Source organism: Hyla sarda, chromosome 1 (genome assembly GCF_029499605.1).
Source record: "Hyla sarda isolate aHylSar1 chromosome 1, aHylSar1.hap1, whole genome shotgun sequence".
Classification (NCBI taxonomy): Eukaryota; Metazoa; Chordata; class Amphibia; order Anura; family Hylidae; genus Hyla; species Hyla sarda.
The window spans coordinates 315964804-315981666 of NC_079189.1; the positions used below are offsets into that span (position 1 = coordinate 315964804).

Below are 16863 nucleotides of genomic sequence, written 5' to 3' on the forward strand. Positions count from 1 at the left end.
CAGGTTGCAAAGTTAGAACAATACATATCTTTTAGTTTTTTTCCAGGCATTCGTATATACAGCTATAGAAGTTCTTTAAATATTTGATTTCTCGTACTCTAAAATCCATGGAAATAGAAGTGGGAAGGCCAGCACATTAAGGAAGGTGTGCCTGCCCTAGCTCCTACATACAGGACATGCTCAGAGGGATGTCAGCTGGGTGGAGTTACTTTCAAGCATCTTTGCTCAGCAGCTGCAAAAGCTCAGTAGAAAGCAGCGGTGACTTGTACTGTATGTGTATGCAATTCTCTGGTGGGATCTGGAGACCTCTTTGACTACATCCCACCTGCATGGCAGTGTCTTTTGTATGTGGACACAAAGCTGGGATGGAGAGCATCAGTCAGTGGTAACACTGCTGAGAGTAGAGCATGCTCTGCATCGTGTATTGGAGACCTCTCCAGCAAGGTAAAGTGCTACTTCTTATTTATTATGTGTTTACTGTACGGGCAAATCTAGGATCTTTAAAGAGCCTAATAACTGTATGTAGTTATGCTTAGTTTGATATTTGGCACAACTCCTCATGTAGACTATAGGCAAGCCTGCTACAAGAAGAGTGTTATTACAGTGCAGAAACAATGCAGAACCAGAGAGATAAATAACAAATTCAGTTCTGCTACATTTGCACTTTGAGGTTTTCTCTGTTGTGTCACGTTTCAAGGCTTATCTGTGATAAGTGCTGAGTGCTTTCCCCGCTCCAGCACTAATTGAAGTCAGTAGTTTGACAATGGCCGATGATGAAATCATGCATGTATACTTCATCCACACAGTACTGTCTACTGGAATTAGTGTAAGTCTGGCCTCCCGCCGTCATGTGCATGCCTATTCCCATAATGAAACAGTCCTCATCCAAACAATTACAAGTCCGAATATTACTGAATATACTGTATTAATAAAGCTGCTCGTCTGGCGTGCAGATGTCCTCTTATTTCAAGCTGATCCTTTAACCCTTTTTAATGCCTAATACGGTGCGACATAATATCTCTTGTGGGAATAAAATAATGAATATACTTATCAGCATGGTAACTCTTGTATTAGTTTTTTTATTTATTCATTACAATTTTAATATCATTGTATTTAATATAATGTCTACTTAATAAGATCGTTATGACGACTGTGTACTATCTCTTGTAAACCTTCTATTGTCCCAGTTACTGTACATGTGTTTAGTTGCTTTAAAAGTAGCTTGGCTGGAGGAATTTCTCATGATCATTCAGAAATTTCATACCAATACATCTGAAAAAAGACTTTTTTGGGATGCTGTCCTCATGCTGGGGGGGATCCTGTCTCCTATTGAATGAAAAGTAAAGTTTTCGAAGAACTCATAGCTTTAGTTCTAGTTCTGACTTTAGGAATACATTTCATAAAGGGCACAAGCTAAAGTATTGTACCTCATGTGACAGATGTAAATAAATAAAGTCAATATTTTTATGTAAGCTGTCTCCTGTGACAAGTTTTACATACACCATGTGATAGCTCTGTAAATAAGCACATGATATATCGAAACATAAAGATAAGTAACGAAGCACTCACCAGGTCAATCGTCCCAAAGCTGGCAGACTGTCACCGACGTGCAGTCATATCTTGGCTGGGAGGCGGTGGATGGTATGGGGGAGCTCAGACGTCGGCCTCCCTACCAAGATATGACTACACGTCGGTGACAGTCTGCCAGCATTTGGACGATTGACCAGGTGAGTGCTCCGTTACTTATCTTTATGTTTCGATATTCACTGGAGTCACTTTGAGCACCTCCCGAGATCCCGGTTCATAAATCAGCATGTTCGACTAATCCCTACCCGACAAGCAAGGGCAGTCAGCTATACCAGTGCCGATTCGCATTCTGTTCTTTCTGTTTTAGTATGGTGTAAAGCACATGATATAGTTTTGTAACATTTTGATGATTTAATAGAAATTACACATTTTATATAGAGTCGATTTATGATCACAATTAGTTTGTGATGAAAGTAGCCATATACAGTATATATAGAGAGATTATTACATTTCTGAAGTGAATATGTTGATCATGTGTGTTATTATTATTATTTACCTTATTAGATTGTGTGTTATTGTGATAACAGGTGTAAGATTTATCGGTCTTCTATGTATGCGAATCATTTAACAATTTTTTTCATGTTAGACAAAGTTATTTGGCCAAAGTCATTGTAACAACATGAAGCAAGACCTGTCTTGTAGATAGGGGGGGGGGGGGGGGGGCATTTTTAAATGCAATCACTACACACATTCATACTGACACAAATAACACTATTTGTATCTATAAAAAGTCATACTGACTTTTGAAAGGTTTCTTCAGTCTCTCTGTTTAGAATGGTGATGGAATGCATTTTTGTTAGAAGTTATGGGACATGCTACTTGGCACATCTCAACTGGAGTACATTGGGGCAGCATGCTAGTCTTAATAAATCTCCCCCATGATATCTGGCTCATTTAGTGGATTCTGTAAGATTCATTTATTTCAGCAGAAAGTGATCAGAACTCCAGTAACAATCCAGTATCCAGCAGACCATCCTTGGGATTAGGGGCATTTTCACTGTGATTTATAAGGTTTCTGACTCCGTCCAGTAGTTTCGGAGAGGTAGCTACATGTCAAACATCTGTTTTATTAGGCATTAACACCTCTGAGCTGTCATCAGACTTTTGTGTGTATCTTCTGTTCATCATTTCACATACTAAATGACTATATATATATATATATATATATATATATATATATATAATCATAATAATGATGACGTGCATTAAAAGTATTCGGCATATATATTTTCTAAAGGATGGTATGAAGGTAGTAAATTTGTTACAAATATCCTGCGGTTGACTTTGCTACACGGATTAACCACATTATAAATATATTAGGTGAAATCAGCATTTACAATACTTTAGCTCTATGTCTATACTTTATTTGTCATTATTGAATCTGTAAGTGATACTGGTTATAAGTCTTGGTAAGCAGACAAAGTGTTTTACAGGATGCTCTATGTAATAAGCACTTTTTCACCTCTAAGAAAACCGCAGTGGAAATGGCTGTGTTTCAAAATAGCGCTTACCAAGTTTCTGCAGTGTACGCTTTATCTGTGCTCAATGTGAAATGAAGGTATGTTTAGTTTCTTCCTCAAAACATGCAAACCAGAATTTACTATAACAAATAATTGCACATGCGAAAATGGTGAAGGCACCAATGCTACATAGTCTATATTAAATTTTAAGTTTAAATATATCGACTAATAAGACATCACATATTAGGCACTGAATTCCAAAAATATTACAAATTAAAATAGAGATGATTCTCCTGTTTGCTACGTACTGTAACACTACTAATACTGGCATAACTATTTTAATTCCTTATCAAAACCATTGTAAGGTTATCAGTTACTACATTTCCTACAGCTTTCCAAAACAGAAACATTATATTACAATAAGGTTATTCTATCTTCAAATGGTACTTAGAAATTCATACGGAATCCTTAGAATGGGTCAATCTGTTGCATTTCCAACTACTTATAAATGTATTGGGTCATTTCCTACATTTATATAGTATTCATATTTGATGTAAAATTCATTGTGAAACTGAGGGTACTGAGGGGGGTTCACCCAGGGGTACAATTTCCCCTTCCCATAAAAGAGTATATAAATAGAATATAATCAGTGTTGAGGCCTATTTAGCACTGCCAGTGGGTTCAGAAAAGTTTTCTCATTAACAACTAATAAATTATGTTGCTCTTTTTTTCTACAGCTCCTATTCAAAACTGTGTCTCCACAGAAACGGACTGCAACTTAACCCTATGTAGTCTGATCCTGTAGTCTGTTAAACCACAGAAACCCTCTGCAGTCTTCTGTATAGGGCCCCCGGCTACTCACCCACTACAGCCCTGCATCTTTATAAACAAATGTAGGTTTTTGCCAACTCAGCCAATCACTGGCAGAGGCGTCCATTGCTGCAGCCAGTGATTGGCTGAGCGGGCCATCACTTGGGCTTGCCCAAGAAGGTAGGACCACTCTGCCTTGAGGACATGTAAGTAACTAGGGCCCTGTACATAAGATATCCTGTGGATAGGGGATAAGTGTTTAAAAAGTTTAGTTCCTTGGACTACCCTACAAGGAATATTAGGAATATCGGTGACATTGGGGCACGCATCAGAAAATGTTAAGTACATTTGCCATCAGTGTCACCCACACTACAAGCCTATACCAATAGGTTAGTGCGGGTGATGCTGATGACAGATTCCCTTTAATGAAAAATTACAGGGCACATGCAGGAAACTCTTTGTTAATTTGGCATATCAATTTACAAGATTTGTGGAAGATTCCACCATAGCCCAAATTATTGTCATAGAAATGTAGCTATTATAAATGCTATTTGTGAGAGAATATCTAAAAAACACACATCTATAGAATTTGGATATTTTGTTATTTTTATTATTTGAAAAGAAAAAAACTTTTCGATGGAACATACATTTTTCCTATATTAGAAGATAAAATTCGTAGTAAGTTCATTTTGTAGAAGATCCTGTTTTGAAGAGGCCCAGCTCTTCATTGTGCTTCTGGTGCTCGAAGCAGATCTCCGTAGCCTTCCTTTCATTTCTGTAGTGCTCAGGAACAGTTTGCTCCAGCTCCCTGGCAACCAGTCGGTGTGGTTTCAACTATGTTACCAGGAGAAAAAGAATTGTGGTGACATCACCTTTATGCCAACCAGGCTTCTTTTTTGTTTTACTCGTTTTATTTGTCAGTGGTTCTGCTGACTCTTTGGCTTGATGTTGACTGTGTTACTTTCGCTAACACAACGTGTTGATCAGTTACCGCATATTGTCAGCAGAGATAGATAATGTTAAATATATTATTAAACTGGTACAAATAGATTTTTTATATTCTACATGTTTCATGCTTTAATTCTTTTAGCATTTATATCAGTTAAACCCAAACTGTAACTTTCTACTTAACTGACAGCATATGACCAACCACATGTATCCCAACACTTCCAGGGGGAGATTTCTCAAACCTGTCCCAAGTTGCTGAGTTTCCCATAGCAACCAATCGGTTCACAGGTCTTTTCAAAAATGAAAGAAGCGATCTGATTGGTTACTATGGGCAACTCAGCAACTCAAGCACGAGGAAGTCTCTCACACAAACAGTTTTTCAACACTCATAGTAGATTAATTTAAAACATGTACAAACATGTACAAACATCTGTTTACAAACAAAAAACAAACAAAAAAAAAACTATTATTGAACATCAACACTGTAAATAGTGCAACAAAATGGTTTCACCAAATTCAGCACAAAATAGCACTTTTACCGACTATTGCAGTGTCAGAGCTATTCAATGGTAAGGCTAAATTCCACTTGGTTTTCTTCTGGCAGTTTTTGACCACTGCTGTTTTTGAGCCAAAGCCAGAAGTGTATTCAAAAGGAATAGGACATATAATGGAAGGACTTACACTTCTCCCAAATGGATCCACTTCTGACTTTGGCTCAAAAACTGCAGTGGCAGTTTTCCAAAAACTGCCAACAAAAAAAAACCAAGTGGAAACTTAGCCTAAATTGGGCGTTGTCTCCAGCTTCAAGGGCTTTATTTACTTCAAATACCTGGACTGGCTTTGTTGACTGTGACTTTTTATGGCGTGGTAGAAATAAGTAAAGAGAAAGGGAAGAGATTATTGCTTTTAACAAAGAGGAAAAGGCATACAAAAACATAGCAAATGTTACTAAATGTTCCTAGAGATATAGTTGGAAGCTTAGTTCACAGTTATATGAACATTGGCTACTATACCTGGATGTGGCAGAAAGAGGACACATCACTGGCCTCCACCAGATTCCCATGGAGGTTATTGGTCAAAAACCCTTGAGTAACTGCAAAAGACATGCAGCAATATTTGGCAGCAGCCAGCACTAATGTTTCCATTTGTACAGTATATTCACTAAGGGTCTTCATGCCCAACTTCAAAAGTACACCTCTACTGACCCAAAAGCACAAGAAAAGTTATTAAAAAAATAAAATAAAATAAGTCAAAGAAGCCAAAAATCTAATTCATAAGCCAATAATGAAATAGTAAAAACTGGAACTTATGGGGCCTATGGATCAGCAGTATGTCTGCAGGAGAAAGAATGTATACACCTAAAAGAACACCCTGCCTACAGTAAAGCATGCAGGAAAATGTCCTACATATGGATAATGTCATGTCTTCTGTGAGGAAGCTAAAGCTTAGGCATCATTGGACCTTCCAACAGAACAATGAACCCAAGTATAACTCAAAGTCCACCAAAGTTGGGTTTCAATAGAAGTCCTGGAAGATTCTGTAGTGACCATTGTAGTCATCTGACTTGAACCCCATAAAAAAATCTTAGGTTGGACTTGAAGAAGGCAGTTATAGCATGCAGACCCAATACAATTAATACATTGGAGGCCATTCTCATGAGGAATGGGCTAAGATTTCTCAAAAACAATGATAGTGCCTGGCTATGCATCACAATCACATAACAGCAAAAGGGTGCTCTAATAAGTACTAAACAAATCTGTCTGTATAATGCATTATTTGCCCTTTGTAAAAAAAAAGGATAGTTATTTTGTAGTGCCATTTTGCTCTAAATTTCGAGAAGCCACTTGTTATATTAGTTGTGTTTATCTATTTACATTGTATTTTTTTTTTTTTGCAAACAGTGGAGCATTTGTACTAGAGCCCTGCGCGGGACTGTTTTTTTTTTATCCTACTCCCAGTGAATTTCTGTCCATTTCTGCTTGCTCCCGCAGGGTGTTTTCTACACTCCCGCCTGCTCCTACAATATCTTTGTCCAATCCCGCCCGCTCCTGCTAACATTGTACATTACTATACACATGGGGATATGCGCAGAGCTTTGCACTCTAGTGGCTGTAGTACAGAAACTAGGGTGCAATGCTCTGCACATACCCCCATGTGTAAAGCAGGGGTTTGGAGGGCTGAAGGGGGGGAACAGGGGTGACAGATGGCTGAATGGGGGGGAACAGGGGTGAAGACAGGAGTGACAGAGGGCTAAGAGGGGAGTGGGGGAACAGGGGTGACAACAAGAGTGGGGTACCTGAAGCTGAGCTGTGGTTCCGGAGCAGCATCCCCTGCATCCATGTGCGAGCGTGGATCCCCTTCCAGGCCTGCACCTCACTCACGGCGCCGCAAGGGGAGGGGGAGGCTGTGTGCGCACGCACACTCAATGCATACACAGACTTCCCTTCCCCCTTGCGGCGCGGTGAGTCACAGGCATTCAGGCTGGGAAATAAAAATAATAATTATTATTTTGTCGGCGGCAGGCATCTTTCCCTTTTTGCCGGCACCCCGGCTGCGGCAGTGCGGGATTTTGCAGGATTTGCGGGACCTGCAGGCATAGCGCCTAATTGTCCGCTCCTGCCCGCAGCAGCCTCCTGACCGCTCGCGCCTGCATGTTTTGGGGCTGGTCACCATCCCAATGCAATGCTCTAGTTTGAACCTCTGCAAATAAATATTATTTGCAATAGAGGATGGTGGATACTTTTGATTGCAGATGTATTATATCCAGCCTCTTACATATACCAGTTGTTACCAAAATGAAAACAGCTGAATTGTGATCTATAGATAAATGTAGTTTGTAACTCTGAAAAACATTGAGTGCCCTTTTATTAAGCATTGTTGTGCTACATATCTGAGGTTTTTTTCATATTCCCACACAGCTTGTCTTCTAAAGGGGGTTTCCAGGACTTAAAGAGGTACTCCGTTCCCTTGCTTTAGGAGCTCCGCTCCCCAGCGTTTGGAATTTATTGCTCCGAACGATGTGTGTGCAAGCTTCCGTGTTCAGGGCCGCCCCTTGTGACATCACGCCCGCCCCCTTCCCATAGACTTTCGTTGAGGGGGCGTTCGTGACATGACGAGGGGCGGCCCTGAACACGGAAGCCCACACACACACATCGTTCGGAACAATAACTTCCGGACGCTGGGCAGCGGAGCTCCGAAAGCAAGGGAACTGAGTACCCCTTTAATGATTCATGGCCTACATTCATGATAGGCCATCAGTATCTGATTGGTGGGCAAGTAACATCTGATTCCCTCACTGATCAACTGTTTGCTAGAGCGATGACACCTAGATGTACACATTGAACAGACCTGGAGGCCCTGGCTTCATACATTGTGTCATGGCTATGCTGGATTGCTGCAGCTCAGCTGCTATTAAAGTGAATGTACATCCCGGTGTCATGGCTAGTGTTGGGCGCGAATATTCGCCTTTCAAATTTTTATCGCGAATATCGCAAATTCATGAATATTGCGAATATATTCGCTATATATTCGAAATTGCTAATATTTGTTTTCCGCATATGCGCATCTTCGCATATGCGCATATTTGCATTTGCGCATATTCGGATATGCGTATATTCTCATATGTGAATATTCGCATATGCCTTCTTTTCACTTGTGGGCCAATTAGAATGATGCAAATACACTTGTCAGAGGTTATCAACAACATCCCTAGCAACCAATAGTAAAGTTGCCCACCCCCTCACTGCTTTCTTTCTCGAATATGCGAATATGCAAATATTCACATATGCAAATATTCGCATATGCGAATATAAAGAATACGCAAAATTCGCGAATATAGGACGAATATTCGTCTATATATTCGTGAAATATTGCGAAATCAAATATGGCCAATGCCGCTCATCACTAGTCAGGGCTCTGCTAAACAGATGATCGGCAATGGTGCTCGGTATTGTCACCCACCAATCAGATATTAATGATCTATCCTGAGGATATACTATCAATAACTATGATACTTTGCTACACACTGACTGTATATCCACAGAAAATACAATTCAAATATCTTCTTGTAGGGGGAAGGCACATATAGATACTGAACCTGTTTACACCGTATGGATATTCAGTCCTTTATCTTTTGCTTCAAACATTTTTTAACTAATCCAAAAGAATACATTTTCAGAGAACTGCTCTTGTAATGGTTCATATAGTAAGACTTCCTGGTTCCCAAATGCATACTGTAGGCTTTGACAAGTAGCGTTAAGCAATATTTCATACTTTTCATTTTTGAGACAAGGTTGCATGGGAAATTCATATGGAGAGTAACATACAAAGGGTGAAAGGCAACAAATAACTTTTTCAGCTTGTAAAATATCACTCATTTTGGCAATACAATTTTGACATTGTCTTTTGCGCTTGTTATTTTTATTAAAAATACATATTATATAATTATACATTAGTCAGCATTCGCTGAGTGCACCAAATGAGACATTATAGCCCTCATACAATCCTGAGATTGATTAAAAGACTGTATTTTTTGTTCATAGGCATCTGTGCATGATACATGATTTTATTTGTAATGAAGGCCTTAGAAAATCTTTAACCAAGTTCTTTTACATCTGTGTCCTCCAAGTACGTTCTGTTAAAAGTAAGCAAGGACGAACTCTCCATGAGCCCAGCAAATAATATGATTAATAGAAGAACAAATTGTATGATCGTATCAGTCAAATTACTTTAGTTCTTAGTGTTAAAATAATATAAAATTGAGGTCATTGTTGGATGAAGATTAAGCAAAACCCCTGCAATTGTCTTCGCTAATAAGTGCTGTGCTTTGAGACCACCACAGGACCGAAACTTTGCCTGACTGTAAGACATCAGGAAAGAAACATTTCTGCAAACATAAAGTTAATGTATTATATTGTTTAACAACTTTATAGCTGCCAAAAAAACACCATTAAAGAAGATGTACAGCGGTAATTAACCTATTCCATATTCACAGGATAGAGGATAACTGTCTGATCACAGGGTGTCCAACCGCTGGGACCCCCGCAATCTCCCATACGGGGCCCCAGCTCGGCTCCAGCTCTGCTCTGCTATGGTAGGGCCACACGTCACGGATCCGCAGCGTATTTTACTCCCCCTGATCCCTGAACTGGGCCGAGAGTGGCAGCGATGACTGTGAGTACACTGCGCATGCGCGTGGGTCTCGAGGATTGCCGCTATAAGCAGACAGGCACAGCAGGAGGCAAACTGTTGGGTCATCGGTGGATCCGCAGCTTAAAATACGCTGCAGATCTGTTACTTGGGACCCCACCCTTAGAGTGGGTTTCGTATCCAGCACGTCAGCTGGTCAAAACACGCCCCCTCCATTCATCTCAATGGGAGAGGCGAAGACAGGGCCTGAGCTGAGAAGCTGAGCTGAGCCAGGGCCCTGTACCGGAAAATAAGGGGGGTCCCAGTGGTCAAACCCCACACGATCAGACACTTATCCCCTATCCGCAGGATAGGGGATACGATTATTACAGCTGGACATCTTCTTTAAGCTTCATTTACCTGAGAATGCATAACCCCCTTAAAAGTTATAAAGTTCTAATGAATTATTCTCTAATAATTGTAAACTAACTTTTTAAGATTTACTGTGCCCAAAAGACAGGGTAAAAAATTGAAGATTGGATATATTCAGACATGCTTTCATATGGACCTTATGTTTGCATTGATCCATGTGATTCATTAATTGCAGTATCTGATTCAGAATTTATGTTTATAGGAAACTAAAGTGTATGTGTAGGTGGTATTTTACAACTAAAATGGTATGTCAGTACCTTTAGGCAATGCTTACTCACTAATTTGGTTCTTCATTGTCTGCTCTAGGGAAGCTTTTTAGCTTTGTTGCATTCTTTAGGGAGCCTTACCATCTGTCTTATCACAGGCTCCAGCAATTGTGTTTTTTCACCATGCCTTTAGCTGAAGCTCTGGTTATTGAGCTTTTTTTCTGTGCAGAAGCAGAAGCCCTGCGCAGTAGGAAGGCACTGTAAGCAGAACCAAACTTTAATCTTGCTAGGACAGAATGATTATATGCTACAACCAGCTGACTAACCAGTGAGACAAAAAATTAGGAGGTAGAACTGAGCTTTACGGAACAATTCTGCATAGTCACAAATGCTTTATGTTTCTTTTTTTTAATCTAAAAACAAAATTGCTATTGTGGGTGTTGAAATTACCGTAAGTCCCAATATCTCAATATATTATTTCTTTGTTTTGAAGAATATGTACCTTTATGTAATTAATTCAGAATGCTTTGGCAGATTTAGATATTACATTACTTGCAATATGTATATCACTGGTGGATAACATCAGCCTCCCAGCTCACAGGTTATCTAGCATATTATGAGACATAGAAACCTCAAATGCAGTGATGTGCCCTAGGCACAAATATATGAACCAAAAGTGACTTCCCAACTTTATGTCATTCGTAATAAATGTAAAAGGAAGTATAATGTTGCATTTACTGAACAAGATTGAATCAGTGTCAAGTCTGAAGATGCAAAATTTCAATTGAAATCTGCCTATTTAGGTTATGAATTGGGAATTGTTTGAAATTACGGAGCTAAATAGGAATAGTAATTTCTTGATATGTAGTGGTAAAGTGCTCATGGTAAACATTATATAGTTTGCCTTCAAAATTTTACCCAAAAGTGACTACCAATAAGTCTGTGCTTCCTGCTGTTATAAAGATATGGATCGTGTCACCTCTTGCAAAAAGAGGCACAATGGATTCACCGGTTGGAGGACCCTGACCCCTAGGGGTTTAAATGACTGTTACGCCGAGCGCTCCGGGTCCCCGCTCCTCCCCGGAGCGCTCGCAGCGTGTTGTGTCGAATCGTGACAGTAGATCCGGCCATGGATCCCGCTGAAGTCCCACTGCCAGTTGTCGCCGACCTCACCACGGTGGTCGCCCAGCAGTCGCAACAGATAGCGCAACAAGGTCATCAGCTGTCTCAACTGATCCTGATGCTACAGCAGCTATTACCACAGCTCCAGCAACAATCTCCTCCGCCAGCTCCTGCACCTCCTCCGCAGCGAGTGGCCGCTTCCGGCTTACGATTATCCTTGCCGGATACATTTGATGGGGACTCTAAGTTTTGCCGTGGCTTTCTTTCGCAATGTTCCCTGCACTTGGAGATGATGTCGGACCAGTTTCCAACTGAAAGGTCTAAGGTGGCTTTCGTAGTCAGCCTTCTGTCTGGGAAAGCTCTGTCATGGGCCACACCGCTCTGGGACCGCAATGACCCTGTCACTGCCTCTGTACACTCCTTCTTCACGGAGATCCGAAGTATCTTTGAGGAACCTGCCCGAGCCTCTTCTGCTGAGACTGCCCTGCTGAACCTGGTCCAGGGTAATTCTTCTGTTAGCGAGTACGCCATCCAATTCCGTACTCTTGCCTCCGAATTATCCTGGAATAATGAGGCCCTCTGCGCGACCTTTAAAAAAGGCCTATCCAGCAACATTAAAGATGTGCTGGCCGCACGAGAAATTCCTGCTAACCTGCATGAACTTATTCATCTTGCCACCCGCATTGACATGCGTTTTTTCCGAAAGGCGTCAGGAGCTCTGCCAGGATATGGACTTTGTTCGCACGAGGCGGTTTCTCTCCCCGGCTCCTCTCTCCTCTGGTCCTCTGCAATCCGTTCCTGTGCCTCCCGCCGTGGAGGCTATGCAAGTTGACCGGTCTTGCTTGACACCTCAAGAGAGGACACGACGCCGCATGGAGAACCTATGCCTGTACTGTGCCGGTACCGAACACTTCTTGAAAGATTGTCCTATCCGTCCTCCCCGCCTGGAAAGACGTATGCTGACTCCGCACAAAGATGAGACAGTTCTTGATGTCTACTCTGCTTCTCCACGCCTTACTGTGCCTGTGCGGATATCTTCCTCTACCTTCTCCTTCTCTGCTACGGCCTTCTTGGATTCCGGATCTGCAGGAAATTTTATTTTGGCCTCTCTCATCAACAGGTTCAACATCCCGGTGACCAGTCTCGCCAGACCCCTCTACATCAATTCTGTTAACAATGAAAGATTGGACTGTACCGTGCGTTACCGCACGGAACCTCTCCTAATGTGCATCGGACCTCATCACGAAAAAATTGAATTTTTAGTCCTCTCCAACTGCACTTCTGAAATTCTTCTTGGATTACCGTGGCTTCAATGCCATTCCCCAACCCTTGATTGGTCCACAGGAGAAATCAAGAACTGGGGTACTTCTTGTCACAAGGACTGTCTTAAATCGGTTCCCAGTACTCCTTGCCGTGACCCTGTGGTTCCCACTGTATCCGGTCTTCCTAAGGCTTATATGGACTATTCTGACGTTTTTTGCAAAAAGCAAGCTGAGACTTTACCTCCTCACAGGCCTTATGACTGTCCTATTGACCTCCTCCCGGGTACTACCCCACCCCGGGGCAGAATCTATCCTCTGTCTGCTCCTGAGACTCTTGCCATGTCGGAGTACATCCAGGAGAATTTAAAAAAGGGGTTTATCCGCAAGTCCTCCTCTCCTGCCGGAGCTGGATTTTTTTTTGTGTCCAAAAAAGATGGCTCCCTACGTCCTTGTATTGATTACCGCGGACTTAATAAAATCACGGTAAAAAAACGCTACCCCTTACCTCTTATCTCGGAACTCTTTGATCGCTTACAAGGTGCCCACATCTTTACCAAACTGGACTTAAGAGGTGCTTATAATCTCATCCGCATCAGGGAGGGGGACGAATGGAAGACCGCATTTAACACCAGAGATGGACACTTTGAGTATCTGGTCATGCCCTTTGGCCTATGCAACGCCCCTGCCGTCTTCCAAGACTTTGTTAATGAAATTTTTCGTGATCTCCTATATTCCTGTGTTGTGGTTTATCTGGACGATATTCTGATTTTTTCTGCCAACTTAGAAGAACATCGCCAGCATGTCCGCATGGTTCTTCAGAGACTTCGTGACAATCAACTTTATGCCAAAATGGAGAAATGTCTCTTTGAATGTCAATCTCTTCCTTTCCTAGGATACTTGGTCTCTGGCCAGGGACTACAAATGGACCCAGATAAACTCTCTGCCGTCTTAGATTGGCCACGCCCCTCCGGACTCCTTGCTAGCCAACGTTTTTTGGGGTTCGCCAATTATTACAGACAGTTTATTCCACACTTTTCCACTATTGTGGCTCCTATCGTGGCTCTAACCAAGAAAAATGCCAATCCCAAGTCCTGGTCCCCCTAAGCGGAAGACGCCTTTAAACATCTCAAGTCTGCCTTTTCTTCCGCTCCCGTGCTCTCCAGACCTGACCCATCTAAACCCTTCCTATTGGAGGTAGATGCCTCCTCAGTGGGAGCTGGAGCTGTCCTTCTACAAAAAAATTCTTCCGGGCATGCTGTGACTTGTGTTTTTTTTTCTAGGACCTTTTCCCCGGCGGAGAGAAACTATTCCATCGGGGATCGAGAACTACTGGCCATTAAATTGGCGCTTGAGGAATGGAGGCACCTGCTGGAGGGATCAAAATTTCCAGTTATCATATACACTGATCACAAGAATCTCTCCTATCTCCAGTCTGCCCAACGACTGAACCCTCGCCAGGCTAGGTGGTCGTTGTTCTTTGCCCGTTTTAACTTTGAAATCCATTTTCGCCCTGCTGACAAGAACATTAGGGCCGATGCCCTCTCTCGTTCTTCTGATGCCTCTGAAGTAGAGGTCTCTCCGCAACACATCATTCCTCCGGACTGTCTGATCTCCACTTCTCCAGCTTCCATCAGGCAAACTCCTCCAGGGAAGACATTCGTTTCTCCACGCCAGCGTCTCGGGATTCTCAAATGGGGACACTCCTCCCACCTCGCAGGCCATGTGGGCATCAAAAAATCCTTGCAACTCATCTCTCGATTTTATTGGTGGCCGACTCTGGAGACTGATGTTATTGATTTCGTGCGGGCCTGTACTGTCTGTGCCCGGGATAAGACTCCTCGCCAGAAGCCTGCTGGTCTCCTTCATCCTCTGCCTGTTCCTGAACAGCCTTGGTCACAGATTGGTATGGACTTTATTATGGACTTGCCCTCATCCCGTGGCAACACAGTTGTTTGGGTGGTCGTTGATCGATTTTCCAAGATGGCACATTTTATTCCTCTTCCTGGTCTTTCTTCAGCGCCTCAGTTGGCAAAGCAATTTTTTGTACACATTTTTCGCCTTCACGGTTTGCCCACGCATATCGTCTCAGATAGAGGCGTCCAATTCGTGTCTAAATTCTGGAGGGCCCTCTGTAAACAGCTCAAGATCAAATTAAACTTCTCTTCTTCTTATCATCCCCAATCCAATGGGCAAGTAGAAAGAGTTAATCAGGTCCTGGGTGACTATTTACGGCATTTTGTTTCCTCCCGCCAGGATGACTGGGCAGATCTTCTACCATAGGCCGAATTCTCATACAACTTCAGAGTCTCCGAATCTTCTGCTAAATCCCCATTTTTCGTGGTGTACGGCCGTCACCCTCTTCCTCCCCTCCCTACTCCCTTGCCCTCTGGTTTGCCCGCTGTGGATGAAGTGACTCGTGATCTTTCCACCATATGGAAAGAGACCCAAAATTCTCTTTTACAGGCTTCATCCCGGATGAAAAGATTTGCTGATAAAAAAAGAAGAACTCCCCCCATTTTTGCTCCCGGAGACAAGGTATGGCTCTCCGCTAAATATGTCCGCTTTTGTGTCCCCAGTTATAAACTGGGACCACGCTATCTTGGTCCTTTCAAAATCAAGTGCCAGATCAACCCTGTCTCTTACAAACTCCTTCTTCCTCCTTCTCTCCGTATTCCCAATGCCTTCCATGTCTCTCTCCTTAAACCACTCATCCTTAACCGCTTCTCTCCCAAAGTTGTTTCTCCCACTCCAGTTTCCGGATCTTCTGACGTCTTTTCTGTGAAGGAGATTCTAGCATCCAAGACGGTCAGAGGTAAAAGATTCTTCTTGGTCGACTGGGAGAATTGCGGCCCAGAGGAGAGATCCTGGGAACCTGAGGACAACATCCTGGACAAAAGTCTTATCCTCAGGTTCTCAGGCTCCAAAAAGAGGGGGAGACCCAAGGGGGGGGGGGGGGTACTGTTACGCCGAGCGCTCCGGGTCCCCGCTCCTCCCCGGAGCGCTCGCAGCGTTCTCTCATTCGCAGCGCCCCGGTCAGACCTGCTGACCGGGTGCGCTGCGATATTACTCCCAGCCGGGATGCGATTCGCGATGCGGGACGCGCCCGCTCGCGATGCGCATCTCGGCTCCCGTACCTGACCCGTTCCCCGTCTGTGTTGTCCCGGCGTGCGCGGCCCCGCTCCTTAGGGCGCGCGCGCGCCGGGTCTCTGCCATTTAAAGGGCCGCTGCGCCACTGATTGGCGCAGCAGGCCTAATCAGTATTCTCACCTGTGCACTCCCTAATTATACCTCACTTCCCCTGCACTCCCTCGCCGGATCTTGTTGCCATTGTGCCAGTGAAAGCGTTCCCTTGTGTGTTCCTAGCCTGTGTTCCAGACCTCCTGCCGTTGCCCCTGACTACGATCCTTGCTGCCTGCCCTGACCTTGCTCTTGTCTACTCCCTTGTACCGCGCCTATCTTCAGCAGTCAGAGAGGTTGAGCCGTTGCTGGTGGATACGACCTGGTTGCTACCGCCGCTGCAAGACCATCCCGCTTTGCGGCGGGCTCTGGTGAATACCAGTAGCAACTTAGAACCGGTCCACCAGCACGGTCCACGCCAATCCCTCTCTGGCACAGAGGATCCACCTCCTGCCAGCCGAATCGTGACAATGACTGTTTGACATTCATTTCCTTTATTTGAGTATACTTGTTTTTTCGTTATCATATGCTGTAGCTACCTGCCCATTGCGGATATGCCCATTGTGGGTTTAATGTGTTCTATTTGGAAATTTAAATAGGTTACCCGCTTATCATATATATTATTTATGGTCATTTCCTCTGTACTGACGCCTCTGTAGCGATAGCCTTATAGTTACTATTTGCATATATATATATATATATATATATATATATAGCCAATTCAACAAAACA

The 16863-nt window shown here is 43.0% G+C and overlaps 1 protein-coding gene across 3 annotated transcripts in view; it reads left to right on the forward strand.

Annotated features, from left to right (window-relative positions):
• The first annotated feature begins 241 nt into the window (after nt 1-241).
• The window catches only part of FRMPD1 (FERM and PDZ domain containing 1), a 202935-nt gene continuing 186313 nt past the window's right edge, over nt 242-16863 (forward strand). For all 3 annotated transcript variants that reach the window (XM_056518316.1, XM_056518318.1, XM_056518317.1), the window contains exon 1: nt 242-444. The gene's annotated coding sequence lies outside the window, so the exon portion shown is untranslated. The remainder of the gene's footprint in view (nt 445-16863) is intronic.